The 19,689-nt window shown below is 37.4% G+C and overlaps 1 protein-coding gene across 1 annotated transcript in view; it reads left to right on the top strand.

The window, feature by feature from the left end:
* The first annotated feature begins 714 nt into the window (after window positions 1–714).
* cntn3a.2 (contactin 3a, tandem duplicate 2) overlaps window positions 715–19,689 on the top strand; it is a 134,710-nt gene continuing 115,735 nt past the window's right edge. Inside the window, exon 1 of the mRNA XM_065286248.2 lies at window positions 715–1,051. The gene's annotated coding sequence lies outside the window, so the exon portion shown is untranslated. The remainder of the gene's footprint in view (window positions 1,052–19,689) is intronic.

The following is a 19,689-nucleotide window of genomic DNA, read 5'->3' as shown; positions in this document are numbered from 1 at the left end:
GTCCATACACAGTATTTAGTTCAATTACATCAGAACTGACTAGAATTAAATTACTGAAAAAATAAGAGTCCCTTTGCAAGGAAAAAGTCATCAAATGGTCACACCCATAACAGAGAAATGTCACTAACTTTTCACTCTCATAAATGCGGACGTGAAAATTAAAATAAAAAAATATTAAAGCTTTAAATGGCCATTCCTTCTCCATTTGTTGGGTATTATTGCTTTTGGTTTGTGCATTTAATTCACAGAATTTCTATAAAGTATGTTATCTCCTTAAAAATGTTGTCCTATTTTGTCACATCCATAACACATTTGCCTTATCTAAAATACAAAACACTAATAATTATATTTTTCTAATGTCTGGACTGAATGGTTCAATATATTGTTAATAAATACATTCTCTGAGAAATTATATTTAAATATTTGAATGAAAATGTCACATTCATAACACCAGAATGATTTCTAAATGGTAAAAAATTATTTTGATGCACTGCATATGGAAACTCACACAGTAGTTTTCGTGTTCTTGTTTATAATTGGTTCGGATGGTGGCGCTATTGTTCATAAAGTGTGCATCTTTATTCTCTCTCTCTCTCTCTCTCTCTCTCTCTCTCTCTCTCTCTCTCTCTCTCTCTCTCTCTCTCTCTCTCTCTCTCTCTCTCTCTCTCTCTCTCTCTCTCTCTCTCTCTCTCTCATTCAGCGGTGGTTTGACACGCTGAATGTAAATCTGGCCACAAACAACGTCTCTCTCTTTCTCTGTGTGGCAGTGAATGCAACGAGGTGAGGTCGGCATAGGAGAAGGATTGTGTTTTGCGCACACATTACGAGGACTGGAATATATTTGGGGGTGAAAAACCAAAAGAGAAAGGGCGAAACCCACCTTAATACTGCGCTTTCCCTCTTCTCTCCCTCTCTCTGGACTCACGGACTTGGACAAAATGGTTTTCCCGAAATCCCAGTGACTGCGATGTCAGCACCTCTCATCCGCCTCGTGTGGAGCACAGACTGAAGAAATACACACACACTGAGAGGAAAAAAGACGCGTTTTGGGGTAAAGTATACATTTATTTGTTGTATACATTATTTATTACATTAGCTTTTTGTTTCTCCTTGCACGCGTCTCAGGTGCATTCGCGTTATGTCGTTCATTTAACGAATCAATAGGCGCGTGCTTCTATCAGCGGGCAAGTATTAGTTCATTAACGAGCTCGTGCTGTTGTTGTGCGGTGTATTGTGGGATATATGGGCTTTGACCCGCTGTCATTTGAGGGATGTGGATGTAAGGAGCTCTGGGGTTTGGTTTTCTGCAGTGTGAAGTTTAGGTATCTGCGCATCTCCTGCAGAAATGCACAGGTGCTCTGATGGGGTGCAGGAAAGACCCTGAAGCCAAAATAAAGTATACTGTACATTACAGTATGCATGTTACACTTAATTGCATGTACTACGGCGTAAGGTGCTTATTTAATAGCTATAATAAGTAATTATTATTATTTATTGTACTTAATGAATTGTTGTATTATGCTAAGCATGGTTTGCTACAGTTACTATAGTATTTGTAGTAAAACCATAGTGAGCACAAGTCAACCATGCTATGTAGCACAAATATACTAATAATGCAAAAGTGACACAGTATGTGAAAACCAAAATAAAGTTATTTTTGTGATTTGCTGTTTTTTACATAAATCACCCTACATAACGTAAAAAAAACATTGTGTGATAATATAACCTTGATATATATATATATTAATTTAACTTAGAAAGATAGAAATTAAAGTGAAATCAATTATTTAAAAAAAATCAAGCTTAGATAATGATCATGATGAGACTTTAACCTGGTAATCAGTCACATTAAAAAAAATATTGATATACTTTTACTATAATTAAACTATTATTATTTTTTCCTAAAGGTAGCCTAGTAATAATAAATTAATTATATATAGATTGTTTTTTATTCTAATGCTTATGTAATTGCATTGTTATAAGTATGTAACAAATGCTATAATGTAAGAAGTGATAAAAAAGGAAACTAGTTCCTTGTCCAATCCTTGATTTTTTTCTCATATGAGCTGGTACTTAACCATGCACTGTGATTTAACCGATATCATACTCTCATGAACCTAACCACTTCCTCCAGAAATGCTACTTGTAATATGGTTTTGCATTTTTAATGTGAACTTTCGGTTTTTAATTTCACATGAATTATTCATCTCGAGTATGCATGCAATATGAGATGCCCGTGCTATCACCGTAAGTCAAGAGAAGTCAAGAAACGTCCCTTTCATGCTTCATGGATGTGGCCAGTGTCCTTTTATCTCACAGTCGCCGATTCAACATGAATCCACGATAAAAATTCAGCCAAGGACGGTCATCCACACGCACAAATTCTGCATGTGAGGAGAATCTGGGATTGAATGTGACATATGGCTCATTTTACTGCACGCTTGTGGTATAACAAAATCTGTGGGCCTCTAATAATATTGAAGTTTTGAAATGAAGTCATTCATCGACACAGTTATAGCCACAGACAACATACGCTGTAAGTCACATTGCACAAGTGTAATGTTTTTGAAATTACCTGCATTATATATGTGCAAGTACCTCTGTTTATTCAAAAACGATACAGTGTATGTTATATATCAACAAACAAACATAACATCTGCCCGTACAGGCAAAAGATGGTAAAGTGTTGTTTAAAAAAAAAATGTTGAAGACAGGGAGCAGCCATGATGAGACTTATTAGCCGTGTGCTCATGTAGGAATTGGAATAATTCGGCATCCTGAGACCTTTTTCCAAAGCTGCTATTTGTTATCCTAATGAGTGTCTCTGACTTGGGCTGAAAAGAAGCAAATAATTTAGGGACAAATGCATGCCTATTCTAATTACAACACTTTAGCACATAACAGCACAGCAAAAATCCTGATGGAGGCCATTTTTTTAATGAGTAAAGTTTGAAACTTTTTAAGAAACAATAGGTTTTATGATGATGCAAATATATATTTGGTCATAAGGAGCTTGTGTAATGACTTGAAGTATATTGTTTGTCCATAAAATCACCCTAATAGCCTCTCTAGATCCCCAAAAGGATATTTAAATGGACTTTAATAGTCTCTTTGTGAACAACCTGGAAAGTAAGCTTAAATGAGGACAGTGCTTAGGAAAGAAAGTAGCAGAGAAAACAACTTTTTTGAAACAATATCCAGTAATCCTTTGAGAAATGCACTAATTTGTTCGGTGTAGTCTCACGTTATTTGTTTATGTTTTTTTTAATATAAATTTAGACAAACCAAAATGTAATAATTTTTGTACTTATTTTATACAAAAGAAAGACGTTAATGAAAATAACATTTGTTGCATCTCTGATCTTTGCACTGTGATTTGTATAGTTTTGTGCTGTCCCTAGAAACAGGTTGCATTCATTGATCTTCTGAGCCTCACCTGTTGCTTAATACAATTCATCTGTTCACCAAGCTGTTTGCCAAACGTTTATTTGTGATTAAAAAGGTCACACTGAACCAGTTACCAGTCAGAAGTGCAATGATTCAGAACATTTGTCCTGGGTTAAATCTTTCACCGGTGTGTTTTTAAATCCTACAGCCCCCCAAGATATCTATCTAGGAATAAAATAAATCAACGGCCCCCTCAGTTTCATTACATTACTATTCTGTGATCAGCTCTCAAGAGTAATTTGTAGCAACTCACAAAGTAACGTTTTAATTTATCACAAGCAGCAAGTATTCCAGTGTGGCCTCGGCAGTAAAATGATCAATTAATATAAACACAAAACACGAGACAAGAACGAAGGAATGAAATTTGATATCTCCCATTATAATCAAATAAGCTGTTTACAGTGTATGTGGCTTATATGGCGCAAGCACATCGTTTTGGGTTTCTTCAACAAATAACGAGGGAATGAAAAAAACGATGGCATTTAAAGGGGACTTTTTCCATGTTTAAGTGCTATAATTGGGTCTCTAGTGCTTCTATCAACCTAGAAAATGTGAAAAGATCAACCCAGTAACTTAGTTTCGGTAAACCATTCTCTGCAAGCATGTGAAAAAATAGGTAATTGAAATTTGGCTCACTTTGTGATGTCAGAAGGGGATCTTATTATAATAATACCGCCCATTAATCTGCACTATCCAACCACAATACTGTCATTTAGTGCGAGAGAGAGAAAATAATTGAGAGCGCAATTGAATTTCAATTTCAACAAACCACCATCATAGCGATCAGTGTTTGCATGTTAAAGGACACACCAAAAAATGGCACATTTTTGCTCACACCTACAAAGTGGCAAATTATGTTATAATAAATGATCTATATGATATTTTACATATTTTTCATGGGAAAGTGTTGTGCGATAAGCCCCATTGTGAGATCGTCGATACACAGTAGTATCGAGGTGCGGGGCAATAGTTTACTCATTTATATATATGTTAATTTTTCACTCATTTATGACAAGCCACTTGACTGATGGACAAAAAGGGCAACACTGTCATGACCGCAACCTTCTTAAAACTGATTAATCCGGGCACATCATTAGGTCCTCTGAAATATCTTGCATGGCAGGGAGTGGAAACAACACACTCACTGGTTTTAAACCCCTGTGCGCCTAACAAGCTCTCTAGTCCAAGGAAATGGTAGAGCCACGCATATTACAAGCTTTTGTGCAAGGAAGAGTCAGAGTCATGTGCATTACAAGTTCAGGTGCAAGAAGGAGTCCATACAGCGCACCTTCAGGTCCGAGCAAGAGTCCAAGATGGACGCATTACAAGTCCAGGTGCGAGATGAAATCCGTGCACGTTAAAACTATCTCACCACTGCATGAAAAGTGTGATTTTTGTCAGTTAACAGTACTGTAAATTGCCTCAGAAGTTTCAGGTTAGCGACTTGTGGAGGCAGCACAGATAATCGTTGGGAACTGCCAAAAACTGACATGGAATAGGCGGTGAATCCCACAACCCTCTCATGCGAGGAAAAGCACGCAATGCGCATGTTAATGTGAAACTATAATGATAAAAATAATAACTATCGGCAACTATCATCATGAAAGCTCGCTATCGGCCATATATCTGATTATCGTTGATAAACAATAGTATTGACGATAAAGGCAGCATCATCGATACCGATAGTATCGTCAATAAGGGTGTCACGATTTCGAATTTAAATCGAAATTGATCGAAATTAAGGCACAACCTCGAACTTCGAATTAAAAAATGGGATTGTCGATGATGCCACGCCCCCATGTCACGTCTGGTCGGCTTGCCAACCAGGGGAAAAACCTCTCAGAGGTGCCTTTAAAAACATCGGTCCAGCGTGCAAGAAGCCAACAAACCCTCATGCGAGGAAAAGCACGAAATGTCCATGTTAATGTGAAACTATAATAATAAATAATAATGGAATAGCATTTTTTGTCTTTCAAAAAAAAGTAAAAATCGAGAATTGAACAGTGACATTAGAATCGAAAATGTAACCGAACCGAGGATTTGGAGAGTTGAGATCTAACCTCTTTGGATATTAATCCTCGGACTGATCGCGTGCTCTTTATGTTGCGTGAAAATTTGATAATGTATGAAACCTGATTCTGTTGTTGATCTGTTGCGGTTGTTTGCACGTTCAAATTAGATAAAATGTTTGTATTACTTTTAACGAGTGACAGACAACGTCACCTGTATTTCTACTCAATGACAATTTATTATTAAAATCATATCAGTTAATGTTCAGTTAACAAGTTGCGGTTGTAAACAAGCTGCGTGTATAACATCCCCACATATACACACAAGTGCAGACCAATGTTTCAAGTGTTTTTTTTTTACGGTTATGAAGGTGAGGAGCTCAGACCCGCGGCATGGGTCACGTAACCGCGGTATGGCGGTAATCCGGTTACTGCCCCAGGCCTATCTAACGTCACAACCCTATCTCAAAAAGGTCTTGTGAAATGTCCCATTTAAAACCGCTTTACTATTCACAAGCCAATCGTAAGGAAAGTTATTATAGTTGACAACGTTAAACTTAGGGATGCACCGATCAGGATTTTTGCAGCAGATACCAATTACCGATTTGTTATCTTTGTGATCGGCCGATACCGATTCCAATACCGTTTTTTTTTCAAGCTGATATGCAATCTCTTTGATGACTGTAACTGTTAAAATTTTTTTTATAGATAAAGTAATGCCACAAATGTTGCTTTTGTTATATTACTTGCTGTAATTAGGTATATTATTATTTTAATAAACAATCAAATAAATTAGCACAACAAATATTTCTTCTGCAAATAGATATTTAATATCTCTTTAAAGCAGGGATTCCCAAAGTGTGGTGCGCGCACCCCCAGGGGTACGCGAGCTGCCACCACGGGGTGCGCGAGAGGAAAAATGTAATGGCGGTCTGTTTCTTTAAGTGGGATTTTTCCATACAATAAATAAATAAAAAAATGAACAGTTAACATTTCCTTTGTAATCGCTTTTATTTTAAATAAAAAACTATACTTAATTAGTTTTTGATAGAAACGTAGAAGACAGCTGCTGTCTTTTTCTACGCACTGCTCTTCTGTTATGCACTGCAGCCGCTATATGCGTGCCAACTCGTTTCATTCATTCCATATATATATATATATATATATATATATATATATATATATATATATATATATATTATAAATATGCTTAACTGGCTGAAATCAGGGAAACTGTCAAGTGTGGGACGTCTTATGATAAAGTTGTTAGTCACAAAGGAGGAGAGGGACCAAGAGAGAGAGACTTTTTATGGCACAAATAGAAACAATGAAATGTGACGAGACATGGGCATGTCTAATGCACAGGATACGCGAGGAATGTGTTTTCATGCATGGTAAAGAGACCGCCAATGAATTATATAATAAAATACATACATACTTAAAAAGACACTGTAGGGAACTAATTAAAGGCTTTCATTTAATTTTGTTTGAAACTTATAATGAATCTGCAAACTATTATACACCTTTTGTGCGAACAGTAAAGGCTTTCGTGAATGATGGGTCTGCACGTTACGCCTGCATCTAGAAGGAGAGCGCACTGGTAAACATGAGGAAACTCTCATATATCATCTATTAGCTCAGTGGTTCCCAAATCCCGTCCTCGGGACCCCCCTCCCAGCATGTTTTAGATGTCTCCTTATATGAAACACCTGATTCCACTCATCAGGATCCTTCCAACCTAGCCTGATGAGTGGAATCAGGTGTTTCATATAAGGAGACATCTAAAACATGCTGGGAGGGGGGTCCCGAGGACTGGATTTGGGAACCACTGTATTAGCTGACGGCAGTAAGTGTAAGTTTTTTACCATAGTAAACTCGAATGGCATCTAAATATCACAGTGGTTAAACGCATACACGGAGGCGCGCATTAATCTACGCTGAGCGTAGCTGCGTCTGGTCATAGTTTCAGATGGTGCAACACGCGTAAATATTTTCACAATGTCAGACGTAGCTAAGCTAGATGTAGGACTTACACCCAACTTCTTAACGTCCGGCTGTTGCAACCGGCCCCTGGTTATTTGGCATGATTAAACATGAGTCTTTAAAAACAAATCTTTTTAGAGGTTTTTTTTTTTGAAGTGGGGATTGGGGGTGCGCCAACCCGGTTGGGTCATAGAAGGGGGTGCGCAGGAAAAAAAGTTTGGGAACCCCTGCTTTAAAGCAACACTAAAGAGTTTTTGCTCTTTGCTCCCCCTACAGGTTGGAAGTGGAATTGTCCATTACCACTGTCGTGAATAATTTAGCCTACTGCAGCAAAGCTGGCTCTGATTGGATTGTAACTTGCCATAAAGCAAGTTTTTGTAGTTTTCACTCGAACTACAAGACCGCGACCCGACGGTTGGAAACTTCTTTAGTGCGGTTTTAGCCCCTAGAGGGCTGCAAAGCGAATGTGAAAGTGCCGTTCACCCTGTTTCGAGTGGATGAACGACTGAAACTTTTTTGGAAACGTTATTTTAAGGTAAAAAAACTTTTTGGTCTTGCTTTAAAAAGATTTATGTCTCTTAAAAGAAATTAAAATTAAACACTACGTCTTTAGTGTATGAATTAAATATACACACATTCGTATGAAGTATAAACAGTTCCTTAGTGAAGAGCAGAAAGTGATTTTATGAGAGATGAATTAGGTTACTGTAGCTTTAAAGGATAATTACGGTATTTAACACTTTGAGTCTCATTTCTGGTTTGTTTTGGATGAACTACACTGATGGACACAGAAATTTTGACAATGGGTCGTGTCTTGAGTTTTTGACTCGTTTAGAAGCGTCTCTTGACTGCTTTAGAATGGAAGTCAATGGCCATGCACAAACATGTCATTAAAACAACACTTAACGTTCATTTTCAAAATTGTGCTACTCACCGAGTGGTCCGTGTTGCTCGTTGATGATTAAAAACAAGTTGTGTAGCAAAATACAGTTTCTGTCGTGTTTTATTTGGCATTTTGTAAAATTTCATCGCTTGGAAGACTCATTGCTCGCTGATATATCACTCCGCCGCCTGGAAACAGAAAAGGGTCTGTTTACATGTGGTTGTAGTTTTTTCGCTCGGTTTCTCTCAGAATTTTTTTTCCCCCATATTTGTAGGGCTGCTGGACCAGAATATTCGAATATTCGTTCCGTGGGTTGACATTCGATTTTCAGTTTTGAGATTCGAATATATATATATAAATATTTTACAGCGTTAATGCAGAGCTTTTGCCAAGCAGGAAGTGCGCTTCACGCTCCCGCTCTATAGGTGGTGCAGAGAGACCAACATCCATAGCCAACAGCCACCAAACGCCACCAGTGGAAGAGATCGCCTCGAACGGAAAGCGCGCTTCCTGCTTTGGCATTCACGCTAATAGTGTTGTAAATAACGTTCAGTTTCTTGCAAAAACTGATTGATTTGCTTCACACGACGTCAATATGTCACACGGAGTTATGGGGGATTACTGTTGTATTGGATATATATGCTTTAGCTCTTAAAGTGTGCGGATCGGTTGACTTGCATGACAGAGCACTGGGGTTTCTGCAAATATCTTCTTTATTGTTCTGCTGATGAAAAAACATATTGGATGGTGTAAGTGTTATAAATAAACTTGATTTTGAAAGTATGCTACCGTTTTATTACAGTTTGTTGAACTTCGTTCATTTATTTTCGTTGTTTTATTTAAATAGCCTACCCTTTACGTTGTCAGTAATTACTGTGCTGCTTATTTCTGATACAGGAATGTTTGTTTGTTAGAAAATGTTAGGCTACCTTATTAAAAGTATTGCCCCTGTGTTTTGTTTCACTAATGCTGTTCTCGCAGGACGCGTGACAGGCACGCAGAGTGTGCTAACGTTTCAGACTCAAATATAGAGCGGAAGTATATACGCGGTTGTGAGGTATCTGAAAAAATAGTTCCACTAGCAAATAACACGGATTGAAATCATACATTGCGCCAATATATTTGTTTTTAATCATCAATGAACACCACGAACCACTCGGTGAGTAGTACAGTTTTGAAAATGAACGTTAAGTGTTGTTTTAATGACATGTTTGTGCATGGTCATTGACTTCCATTCTGAAGCAGTCAAGAGACGCATCTAAACGAGTCAAAAACTCAAGACACGACCCATTGTCAAAATTTCAGTGTCCATCACTGTAGTTCATCCAAAACAAACCAGAAATGAGACTCAAAGTGTTAAATACAGAATTATCCTTTAAGACGTGAGAGTGATCGCTCTGTTCACGTGCACTGATGACAGGCAGCTGTGTGTGCGCGCCGCGGGTGTATGCAGACAAGCACACAGGAAATTAAAGTTTAAATGATCAAATCTTAAAATTTTGGCATGAGGAAGAAATTGTCCTCGATTGATATGTGTTGTAAATGCTGTTTGATGGGGATGTGAAGACGCGTCGCACTGTTGACCGGAGCGCGTCCTCATAGAAAATACACATATCTCTGTAAAGACAGAAAAAGAAATCCAAATCTTTACGTCACACATGAGCAACGGGTTATAAAGATGCTCGCACAGCGTAAAAAATAGTTTCTTAATTGCAGTCACATTCAGGATCCCTATGATGACAAAAGTAAACAGAAAGATCGGTTCATGAGATCGGCAAATTTAGCGAGTCCTGATCGAGTCATTAAATGCCATTATCAGCTGATACCGATCGGCGGCCGATCAATAGGAGCATCACTGGTTAAAATTTAATATGTTTAATTGTTAACACTCAACTCATTTAATGAGATTTTTTATGTTGCTTCATGTAAGCTTTCAAGGCTGGCTGGATATTAAGTTTGGCTGAGATTACACTCGCAAAAAACCATAACAGTTGGCACGTTAACAGTGTGCTCGAAAGCCGGCATTACAATTGTTATTTTTTTGAAAGTTATGGTTTTGAACACTGAATCTTGCTTCTTCGCAATAAATTTATCCTGCGTATTGAAATGTTAATGCTTCGAAAAGAATAATACCCTGAGATCCTGGATCCTCCCCAAAAGACACAAGCTGCATCACACACTACACTCTCAGAAATTAAGGTTTAAAAAGCTTTCACTGGGACGGTACCCTTTGAAAAGATCCAAATATGAAGCATTTAGGTACTAATATGTACCTCTGAGGTACTTATATGCAGGGGTACTTTTTGAAATGGTACTAGCGCCCCAGTGACAGCTTTTGTACCTAAAGTGTATGGGAAACGCACTCTTATGTGTACCAGTGTCGGTACACAGCAGTCGCTCTGTCTTGTACACATTTAGTTAAACTAACATGTCACAACGCGATTCAGTTGTCATCTGTTTTGATGTGAAGTGCCTACAGGCGAAGGGAGAGAGTGAATGACGATTATCACAAATCTCGCGCCTCTGTGTATTGTTTCCGCTGCCAGCCTCATTTGCTATTTTGATGATGTGCTCCAGTACCCGTAGAGGCCACTCTGTGGTTCGAGATAGAGAGAGAGCAATTGATAGGATGTTATTAATGGCTTTGTGTCTTAGCTGAGCTGAAAGCCTCACTCGTCACTACCTGAGATTAATATTCTTAGCTCCGCTATGGCTATTTTTCAAAGTCATACCCTGCTCAAACGCCGTATCTCTCTGTTTGTTGGGCATCAGCTGCATAGTTGGTCGATCAGTAGGTGAATGACATTGATTACAGTCTATATACTGCATTATTGGGTGATATTGATTGATGTATTATTATTACGTTGGGGTTTTAACCCGTGCCGTACTGCAGTGCTGTATATTCCAAATTTGCTAGTTTGCTATTTTAGGACACCCATTTTAATAGAAATTCATTTTTTTTACATTTGAGCAAATTCAGGGCTATTTTTCTGCTTAAAGATAAAATCCCTGCAACAAACCTTTTGATGGCCGAAGGGCTAGGTGATATTGACCAAAATGTCTTTTGTAATTTTGGGATAAATGGCGAAGCCTTGTGAGATGTCACGGTCACCTTTACTGAAACAGCATATGAAGAAAATACCTTTCAAAGTCAGGGGTTTCGTTGCTGTTTGAAAATAAATAGCTGCACAACATGTGAGCCGGTTGGAAAGCTTATGTCTAACTTCATTGTACATTTCTGGCAGAGCTTCTGTTGCAAAGAAGAAGAGTCATCAGACCATACTGATACAGACAGTATTGTCTCATCCTGATTCCCACTTAGGAAAAAAATACCCATAGCCTACCAAAACTCGATATACTTTCCAGCCCTAACTGGTGGTGTTATTTGTGTATTTTAAAGTCCCCCTGTGGGGAAAATCAGGTTTTTATAGTTTTTTATATGTCTGTGTGGTGTTTTTAATATGCTTTAAATGGATAGTTCGGCCAAAAATGATATTAAACCCATGATTTACTCACCCCGTAGCCGTTCGAGATACATATGTCCATCATTTTTCAGACGAACACATTTTTAGTTATTTAAGAAAATGTCTTATACTGTATCTTCCAGCTGCTAAATAGTAAAGTTACGGGGTCCAGCTCCTTCAAGTCCAAAAAATTTACATATATCCGTCCCCAAAGAAATCCAACAAGCTCCACGATGATAAACAAAGGTCTTCTGAGGGTAATCCGTGCTGTGTTGTAGTAATACACATATTTAAAACTTTATAAACGAAAATAACTAGCTTGTGATAACGCCACCATCATAGACTCCTCTGTATTCAGGAGAGAGTATCAGCATAGTGTACGCACTTTTCTTAGTCACGTATGACTAATTCGGAGGGCGGGGACATAGAGCAGAAGCAGAGAAACCTCCGTGAACTGCGTAAGTTCTCATCTTGAATGCGGACGCGACTAACTTTTTGTTAATAAAGTTTTAAATGTGGATATTTCTACAACAAAATGGCACGGATTACCCTCATAAGGCCTTTGTTTATCATCGTGGAGCCGTTTGGATTTATTTTGTGAAGGATGGATGCACATTTTTTGGACTTGAAGGACGTGGACCCTGTTACTTTACATTTGATTAACTGAACTTTATTAACTTTAACTTTAATTAACTTAGAAACATTTTCTAAAATAACTGAAAATGTGTTCGTCTGAAGAATGATTTACATATGCGTCTCGGACGGCTTCGGGGTGAGTAAATTATGGGTTTAATATAATATTTGGCTGAACTATACCTTTAGACAATCCATGTGCAAATTCATCATTCAACCCCATTGCTGAGTTTGCCAAAGAGAGTTTCAAAACCACGGTTTGAAATTGTCTCGGTTTCCTGCGTCACAAATATGTAAACAATCACAGCAACACAGTTAAAAAAGTGGATCAGTAGTTTTTGAGTCATGTATGAATGGTGCATAGACTTGCGCTAAAACGATTGCAGCACAGCTGTTAAGCTCTACTTCTGTGACGCCAACATGCACTGCTCACAGTGCTTAAATAAATTAGTGCTGCTAATACGCAGAACATGTATACATTGAGCAGTTATGTGTCTGAAATTGCAGAATGTAGCATCAATTTACATATGTGACCTGTGCTGTCAAATTGTGTCGGAATGAGCAAAATTTAAAAAATGATGTTATTTATATTTTGACATTCTCTATAAAGAACTTTAAAATAATGTATGAATTGTTGGAATCGGACAAAAAATGACAGAGCTACATGTGTTTGAAGTTGATAAAGTCAGCAAAGTTAATTTTGAGAAAAATCACCGCATTCGTACCTTAAAATCACTGGTAAAACTATTAGATTTGGCACTTATAAAGTCAAAAACAATACTATAGTATATAATTTTTTTTTCATTCTTTTATTATCAAATAATGGGAAAGCCCATAAACGGGGTAAGCAAAAACCGATCGGCACAGGTAGTTTTTTGCTCATTACGCCGATTTCGCGTGGCATGTAAACCCCTTTTATCGGCTTTCTCACAGTTTTGTCCATGTGCGCATGTCTCCGCGTATGAAAGATAAACGTCACATGCGGAAGTAAGCGCAAAGTAACGCATAAAAGTCTCCGCTCGACTAAAGCAGTTGGCAGAGAAAATTTTAAAATAGTAGCTCATGTTACATTTACAGGTTCTGCAGACAAGAGAAGAGATACAACAGTACAGCTTAAGACAGATATGCTGCTGACTTTTTGATCGACTACTATGTACTATAGGTGGTGACGTCACTGCCTGCGAGAAAACTGATAATTCTTCAATTCCCTTGTAAACGCAGTTGTCTGCATAGCCGGCTTATTGATTTGCATGTAAACGCATGAAAACAGTTTTCTGTAATAAGCAGATTTTTGATAGTTATCCGCTTATTCTGTGCATGTAAACGTACTCATTGTCTCTGCTTAAATGTAGATTAAACAAAAACCAAAAACATTTTTTAGCTGTACATTTTTGCCAGAAGGACATTACTGTGACACTCAAAATACTTCCTAATTATAACATCAACACATGTTTTCTGAAAAGCCCTATGCTTACAAAAATATCCATAGTTTTACTTCAGTTAAAAAAATATGGTTACTGTAGTAAAACCATGGTTACCACAAATAGGGATGTAACGGTATCAAAAATTCACGGTACGGTAGTATTTCGGTGGGGTGCCCACGGTACGGTAATTATTGAAACATTTACAGGAAGGAAAAAACAAATGAAGACTTGGAAAAACTGCCATAAGTGTTCATTAAACAAGACTGAACATTACAATGTACAAAGTGTAGCGTAGCGTAGTGTTTACAATTTTCATAAAAAGGACAAAAATAATTAGACCATGTAATAAAATAAAAAAATTAAGTTTCAGTTTAGTTTGTCAACTTTAAACAACTCCCAATCAGTCAGGTTTTAAGAATTGAGTCACTCCCTCAATTGACCTATTTTTTTATTATTATTATTAATGCTAATGCTTGATACTCCTATGAAAACAACGATTGTGATTGTAGAATCAAGAAAAGATGATGGGTTTTAAGATGGGTTTCTATTTCTGAAAACAAAAACAACCCAGTAAAAATGAAAATAGCAGCTTTCTTATTGTAGCTGGACCTAGAGCTGAGGTCCGCTCACTCAATACAGGGGTGCGTTTCTCAATCGGAAGTCTGCAGCCTCCATAGGTCGCATTTGTAGGCTGCATACGTCATGAAGACCGTCTTATTTCAGAATATTAACATTTTTCAAGTTGACAATTATTCTTATTTAATCGTATATTGTTGTAACACGCTTATGACTTGCGAATGTAATACTCAGTTAACTTAAATACACCAGGCGCGTAATGACAGATGCAGCCTGCAGCGACCTAAGGAGGCTGCCTTCTAATTGAGAAACGGCATACACGCTCTCCTCATTCACGGATTTACTTACATTTGTTTTTTGTATGTCCATCACATTTTGTCTTTTCTCGTTTCTTGTCATAGCGAACACGAACTTTTTCCACACATCAGATTTAAAATCCGCGTTTCTTTTGCTTCCGCCATTGTTGCTCCACTTGTAGAGAGGCATCAGAGTGGCACGCATGGGATTATGGGAATTGTAGTTCCCGCGTCCCTCCACTCGCTGCACTTGGCCGGAAAAAAACTACACGTGTTGCTCGGAAGACCTAATGTTTTACCGAATCACGCGACCACGGTTGTACCGGCAAAATTTTATACCGCAATACCACGAAATTTATAATACCGTTACATCCCTACAAAATAACCATATGGTTTTGTAAACAATGGTTTTCAAAAACTGTATTTAAACCCAGTGGCGACCAGTGACTTAGAGGGTGCTCGATGCGAAGTTCGTCACAACATGTATGTAGCCCGTCATGTGTGTGGTTCGTAATTTCAAAATATGTGTTTTGCGCTTCAAGTGATCCTGTGTGCATCATGTGTCTTGTCAAAATAGGTGCCTGCTGCAGACGTGTCTGAAGGGTTTATGATAAAAGAGACGCTGGTTTTTGCCAGATACTCACATAATCTCATGTGTAATCAGAGTTTACTGTTAAGGGAGTGTCTTGTGTGTATTTTGTGAAAGTGAGCGTCTCTTTTATCATAAACGGTTTTGACCTGTGTGCAGCAGGCAAACAAACATGGTTAGTACAGTTTTACCACAAAAACATGGTAATTTTCGTAAGGGTTAAGTTGGTATTTACAAAACAAGGTCTACTGCCAAATATATTCAAGAGATGCAGAACATTAGCCAAACAAATGTAAAATTATGGATACAATAAAACCAGAACAGATTTTAGGAAACTATAACAAACAACTCAACAGATTTTTTTAATTTGCTAAAACTAAGGCATAATCAGACTCCAGAGGTAAACAAACCAAAATACATCAATAATTCTCTAAAATTGCAAACTTTAGACGTAATGTGCATTGTTTTAAAATGCTAACAGGAGTCACAAAACAGCTTTTATGAATAAATGGGTTTATTTCTTTAAAGGTGACATAGAATGATTGAACAGAGTATTTATCCTTGTTCTGTGATGTGACATGTAGACAATTTTTTTTTTTGTTTGGGTCTGTAATGCCTTAGAAGCTTCCTAAAAACCTCTCTCAGATTGCTCTATTAGGGTGGGGGATTTTAAACAAGTGGTTTTGCACCTATTTGGCTCCCCCTACTGGCTTAACTTGCAATCTCATTACTGATTGGCTGACTTTGCTGCCACTCAAAAAATGTAGCCAATTATTTTAAAGTGGAAGGGCAGTTAGATGCCTGTGATGTCATAAGCATCAGTTTTTCAGATTGGGCCGTTTTCTGGCTGACATTTCTAAAAGAGGAATTTCTATGAGACTGAGATGTTCAGCATGTTTAGCACTTTTGTATGTTTGTGAATGTGGGTAGACTACCATTATTCAACAAAGACAAGGTAAAAATGGTTTTTCATTCTCTGTCCCCTTTAACACGTAAGTTATGAAAGATTTTGATTATTCATGCGTACATTCCTAACAAAACACACAGGACTAATGTTGAACCTGGGGATTTGGACTGAGTGTAATAAATCATTGCAAGGTAAGTCAAGACTAAATAAGAATTTTTAGTTTTTTCTGTTTTGGAAGGATATCTTTAACCCAAACCCATATATCAGGACGCATGTCAATAGGTGCGTCAACTGCATGCGGAGCTCCACAGACCAACTGACATGAATTAAAGTATTGTGAGATTATACTGCTTGTTATGCTTTTGAATGGCTCTCGCAGCACAATGATGTCACTCACCATCTGGTCTGTGCAGCGCTGGATGACGTTAAGAGCAAGGGGGCCCCCTAGTGATTCGGGGCCCTACGCACCTTGCCTACTCTGCGTATAGGGAGGACAGGCTCTGAATGCAAGGATCTAATATAATTATACAAATCATATATTTTCCCCAACAGTTAACCGAACATTCACTTAAGACATAACAGATTATATCCGCGTGAACTCTTGTCAAAACAGGTTTTCTTTAAAACTGTAATTGAGTTTATAAGTGTATATTTTGCACGCAGATCTGTCAGTCAGCGCGAGGAAGATCGTTTTCATGTCTTATGGCTCTTAATAACTCTTTTGACATCAATCAGGTGCCAAACTTTATCTTTCTTAATAAATCTTTAAACATCAAGCAAGTCATGCACATCTCATTCCTGCATGTTTAGATCAGTACACCTCTCAGAAAACATACAAATAAAGATCATTTTTAAATGTTTAATTTTTAAATGTTTAATTACTATTAAGAGCATTGGAATCGCTAGACGAGGGCTTAATGTACTTTTAATTGACATTTTACTTTCTTTTCCCTGCATCTCAAAAATAAACTCATTTTGCCAGAACGGTTCACATACAGTATGAGAGTGTACAGTACAAGAGAGTGGGCCTCAAAACATTTATATCCTGCTAAATGTCACTGTCCCACCAGCAGGAAGCCTATATGTACTTCAATGTTTGCATGTGAATTCTTATCTAATCATGACAAACTGTATATCGTTTGCAAGCTCCAAGAGTGTAGATTTAACTCAATAGGGTGGGGTGACGCCTAAGAGATTAAGGTATTGCTGCTCATGTGCTCAAGTTCCTGGATAAGTACCACCTGATGCCATTTATATCTGCATACTTACGTATAGGACATAATAGATATTCATTGCTTGTTTCAGGCTCATTTCACGTGTCATCCACCCTGTAAAATAATGAAATAAATGAATACAAATATAACATCTGTCCTCGCTAAACTGCACTCAACAGTTTTGTAATTGAGAAAATCAGTCAGGCTGGCCAGCAACACAATAATCGCTCTTATACCCCACAGAGAATGATCAAAACACAAAGATCTCATCACTTTGAAATACAGAATAAAGTGCTGTGTATGATGCCATTAGTTTACTAATCTGTATACATATGCATTTTCCACAATTTGACCATTTGATCCAATTTGTAGTTTATAGGAATTTTATTGCTAATGGATTTTATTGTTTATAGGAATATCATTATTATATTTATGTATAAAACCTCATAATACATTTTGTCACATCTGTTATTAACTAAATATTGTCCCAAAAATGGATGAAGAGTTGCAAGTCAGTTCACTGCTACATTTTTATCATATAGCGCTTTTCAACCATCATGCCAAACAAGTTTAAAGGTGCAGTGTGTAAATTTTAGCTGCATGTAGTGGTGAGGTTGCGAATTGCAACCAATTGCTCAGTCCACTGCTCACCCCTCGCTTTTGAAACGCATAGAGAAGCTATAGAAGCCGCCACCGAAAAAACATGTCATCTTCAGAGACAACTTAGTAAAAACGTTTGTCCGTTAAGGGCTTCTGTAGAAACATGGTGGCACAAAATGGCGACTTCTATGCAAGGGGACCCTCTGTATATAGATGAAAATGTCTAATTCTAAGGTAATAAAAACATAACAGTTCATTATGAAAGGTCTTTATACACCTCTGATAATATAGTTTTGTATATTAGATCATTCTAAAAATTACACACTGCACCTTTAAGAACGGTAAGAAAGTGTTATTTACAGTATTTTCCACTTGATCCTGGTTTGGCACAACAAAATTGCATACTGGTCTCGGCCGGAAATACTCAGAGTATATAAGTAATTTGTGTAACCGTTTTGTATTACGCTGAAAAAATTCATGTAGTGGCATCACCGCTCAGTTGCTTGGCTACAAGTTTCTATTTGTATCTTTTAATACTTGTTATTTGTGCAAAATACAGGTCAGGTAAAAAGTAGTCCTAAAAATAAAATAATTAATCATCACCCTCCATAATGTACTTGCTTTTTACATTGCATAACCTGTGTAAACTTTTAAGCTAGCAAGGCAATGACTGATACATTTGTATTACATTCTAAAGACGATAAAGTGAAAAATGAAACCATACCCGTGGGTGATCGGTCGAATCGGCACGGATTAGAACAGTTATGAACTGCCATGGCAGTGAAAAAATAGTTATACAGTAGTTTCCTCCAAGGGACAGATTTACCAAAATGTTGCATCACATTTACATTTACGATGTTTTTTTTTAAAATAAAATTTACATTTTATATTTGCCAGACGCTTTTACCTAAAGCAACTTACAGTACAGTGCATTCAATAATCATATATTTTAACAGTTTTTTTGGGAATCAAACTCATAGCTACAGTGCAAAAGCTACAATGCAGTCCATTGTGTAACCAGTCATGTGCTGCTATATTGCTATGCACATTTAACAAAACTTTTTTTTAGTTAGTGTCTAAATTAGGCCTTTTGTAGATTGCACCTTATTCACAAAATACTGTGCTCTTTTGCGTGCCACAATTAACGGTGCACTGTTACTTTGAATGCAGTTGGTAATGCTGCTGTCAGCGGGTGCAGTTCATACTTAATGTATTTCCCACTCAAGTTCAGAAGAATGAAGACACTTGCTGAAGAAGATCTGTACACATATTTTTTTATTGATCCCTTATTATGTTAGTAGAAGAACAGAAAAACACTATCAAAAAAAATAAGTTGTTTGTAGTCTTGTAATGATGGCTCTTTAATGTAGCCTTCACTTTAGAGAGTTGGAAGGTTAAACTGCGGTATTTTCGCATCTACAGGGTGTTTTTCGGAGGATGTTGAATTGTTTAAAAGACTCTAAATTAGACTGCTAATAACAAAACCTGTAATTACACAACGCACGCTCTCATTTATGGGAGGGAAACAGACGATTCAGTCTGATGAGAAAAGGATTGCAGGCATGCTGCCTTTAAGGATTTCAGGATGACATGCGGTAATTCTTTGCACAACTGCAAACGACTCTTTTAATTAACATTTACACATTTTTTACTGTTGAAACCAA

This window comes from Paramisgurnus dabryanus, chromosome 21, assembly GCF_030506205.2.
Source record: "Paramisgurnus dabryanus chromosome 21, PD_genome_1.1, whole genome shotgun sequence".
Taxonomy (NCBI): domain Eukaryota; kingdom Metazoa; phylum Chordata; class Actinopteri; order Cypriniformes; family Cobitidae; genus Paramisgurnus; species Paramisgurnus dabryanus.
The sequence above is the reverse complement of the archived record's forward strand: the minus strand, read 5'-3'. Positions and strand labels throughout refer to the sequence as shown.